Consider the following 3377-nt stretch of genomic DNA (forward strand, 5'->3'; position numbering starts at 1 on the left):
GTTCTAAATGATCCACAGGGTTCAAAGTAGTAGATCTGAGAAGGGCACTTCTCAAAATCCACACACCAAAAAGATATAAACAATCTTCCACGGAATGGTGAGAGAACGAAGAACATGAACAAACACAATGAGCAAGAACACAAGAGACACAAGATTTATCCCGAGGTTCGGTCACACCACAAAAGGTGCCCTACTTCCTCGTTGAGGCGCCCACAAAGAGCCGGGTCTCTTTCAACCCTAATCCTCCCTTTGCCGACCACAAAGGTCAAGCCCACACAATAATCTTTGCTCAAACGAGCGGGTAATACAAACTTTCTTGTGGTCTTCCACAAGATTTGGAGACTCACAAGAGACACCTAGTCGTCTAGGAGCTAGAAGCTCCAAGAGTAATGAATCCACAAAGAACTCGATGTAGTACCAAAGCTCGAATGAAGAAGAAGAGCAAGAGAGATTTAGAGATGAAGCACAAAACCGCAGCTCTCAAGCTCACTCAAAGATTTCTCTCCAAAGATTTGAAATGGGAGAGGCAAGAGATGTGTGTGAGAGAGAGGGAGGTGTTTCTTGGGTTAGAAATGGAGTTCAAATCGTGCTCACTGCTATGGGGAGAGAGGTAGGAGGTAGTATATATAGGTGGAGCTCAAAACTAGCCGTTGGGCAGATTTTTCTGCCTGAGACCGGTTGAACCGCCCCCTAGGGCGGTTGAACCGCCCCTGGCAGGCCTGGCAGCCTGTCTGCCAGTCTGACTGGCAGACTGACGCGCAGACTGACCGCAGACTGGTCAAAGTTGACCAAAACCGGTTGAACCGCCCAGGGGGGGCGGTTGAACCGCCCCTGACAGCTCCTGGCGACCTGTTTGCCAGTCTGACTGGCAGACTGCAGATCAGAGGTCAGAGGGGTCAGAGACCAGCTGAACTGCCCCTCAGGACCAGTTCAACTGGTCTTGACCAGTGAGTTTAGGAGAGAAAACCCCAGCTCAACTGCCCGGAGGCAAGTTCAGCTGGTGTATGGTCAAAGAGGTTCACAGCTGAAGTTGAGTTCAGCTGAAGTTGAGAAAGCTCAACTCAGCTGAAGTTCAGCTCAGCTGAAAAGCTCAGCTGCAGCTGAAGAAGCTCAACTCAGCTGAAGTCAAGTTCAGCTGGAAAGCTCAGCTGCAGTTGAAGAAGTTCAGCTGCTTTTCAGCAAGAACACTCTAGGTTTCTCAACCCTAACCACGGTCAACCATAGAACGTTAAAGAGATTTTTGCTTTTCAAAAATAGCTTTTGAATAGAGAGGTTTGAGCTTTGGCAAACACCAACCTTCTTTTTGGATCCCCCTTTATAGTACGACGATTCCTATACTCAAGTTAAATAAAATATAATGAAGTAAACTCCTTGAGTCATTGGTGTCTCATGTGTGATTTCTCCATGGCATTGCTTCATAAGGATCACAAACATCTTTGTCTCACCTTTTGAAGCAAACTCAAATCAAACCCAGTGACTTGTACCATATCACCTTATATGAGTTCAAATCATGGCTTCAAGTCACCTTACTGATGCATCAACATGTTATAACTCTTCATAGCTGATTAGTTCATCGACTTAGTGCAAGTACTCTCTTCTTCACCTTAGCCATGGTACCTCGGTCTACAAGCCGTCGCTTGGCCTTCACCTTCGCCTAGTTCCTCGAAGCCCTTTCCTTGCTATCTTCACCCTATCAAGCCATTCTTGAATCACATCATATTGAGCATCCATTAAGAGAATCATTTCTTCAATATTGTGAACCTTGCTTGAATGTCTTCTAGATATAACTGTTAAGATTAATCAAGCTCTAGTTTGATTCTCATAGAAGCATATATGGACTGATAGTAATATGGTCAAGCCAATTCACGATTCCTTATATCTTATTCTCTTTGGCTTGACCAATCCTCTAAATCACTTTGTCCTCTATTCTGGTCATATGTATGTAGTGATTTCTCAGGTCTTGTCCATATATTCAAACCAATATAGAGATCATATTATATCCATTTGCATTGTCTCATTGGTTATTTAACCTCGTGTTGAACCTTTGTTCACTGATCATTATACACTATTCAAGTATGTTCATCATACTGAATTTCCTGTTCAACACTTAGCAAACTCGTTAGACCTTTAAATGTGTTGTTATCCAAATCACCAAAACTCACAAAAGGGATGAGTGCACTTTCAGTATCAGAGCACGATACTTCATTAGAGCCTAACCGCTCGAAGTGATGTCGGGAGATCACGCCAAGAAGGAGATGGTGACCGGCGAGAAGCCCGCCACAAGCCACGGGAAGGCTCCATCCGGGGAGTCCTGCAACAAGGTGAAGGGATCCCCTTCATACGACAAGTCGCGTCGGAGCAGCGAGAAGAAAACGAAGATGAAGAAAGTGGTATACTACGAGACCGATTCTTCGTCGCCATCCACCTCCGGCTCCGACACGCCTTCCGTCACTTCTAAGCGCCATGAGCGCAAGAAGTTTAGTAAGATCCCCTTACGCTATCCTCGCATTTCCAAACACACCCCTTTACTTTCCGTCCCACTAGGCAAACCACCGGTTTTTTACAGTGAAGATTATTGTATGTGGAGTGATAAAATGAGGCACCATCTAACCTCACTCCACGCTAGTATTTGGGACATTGTTGAGTTTGGTGCACAGGAACCATCCGTGGGGGACGAAGGCTATGACTCGGACGAGGTAGCCCAAATCCAACACTTCAACTCCCAAGCCACCACTATACTCCTCGCCTCTCTAAGTCGAAAGGAGTATAATAAGGTGCAAGGGTTAAAGAGTGCCAAAGAGATTTGGGACGTGCTCAAGACCGCACACGAAGGAGACGAGGTGACCAAGATCACCAAGAGGGAAACGATCAAGGGGGAACTCGGACGCTTCATGCTTCATCAAGGGGAAGAGCCACAAGCGATGTACAACCGGCTTAAGACCTTGGTGAACCAAGTGCGCAACCTCGGGAGCACCAAATGGGATGACCATGAAATGGTCAAGGTTATTCTTAGATCACTTGTTTTCCTTAACCCTACTCAAGTTCAATTAATTATTCGTGGTGATCCAAGGTATAAACTAATGTCTCCCGAGGAAGTGATAGGAAAATTTGTGGGCTTTTAATTGATGATCAAAGGCTCCAATAAAATCATCGAGCAAGACGCCTCCTCCACACCCGAGGTGCAACCCGTCGCATTCAAGGCGACGGAGGATAAGAAAGAGGAGTCTACACCAAGTAGACTCCCCATCGACGCCTCCAAGCTCGACAACGAGGAAATGACACTCATCATCAAAAGCTTTCGCCAAATCCTCAAGCAAAGGAAGGGGAAAGATTATAAACCCCGCTCCAAGAAGGTTTGCTACAAATGTGGTAAGCCC

Source organism: Zea mays, chromosome 3, assembly GCF_902167145.1.
Source record: "Zea mays cultivar B73 chromosome 3, Zm-B73-REFERENCE-NAM-5.0, whole genome shotgun sequence".
Classification (NCBI taxonomy): Eukaryota; Viridiplantae; Streptophyta; class Magnoliopsida; order Poales; family Poaceae; genus Zea; species Zea mays.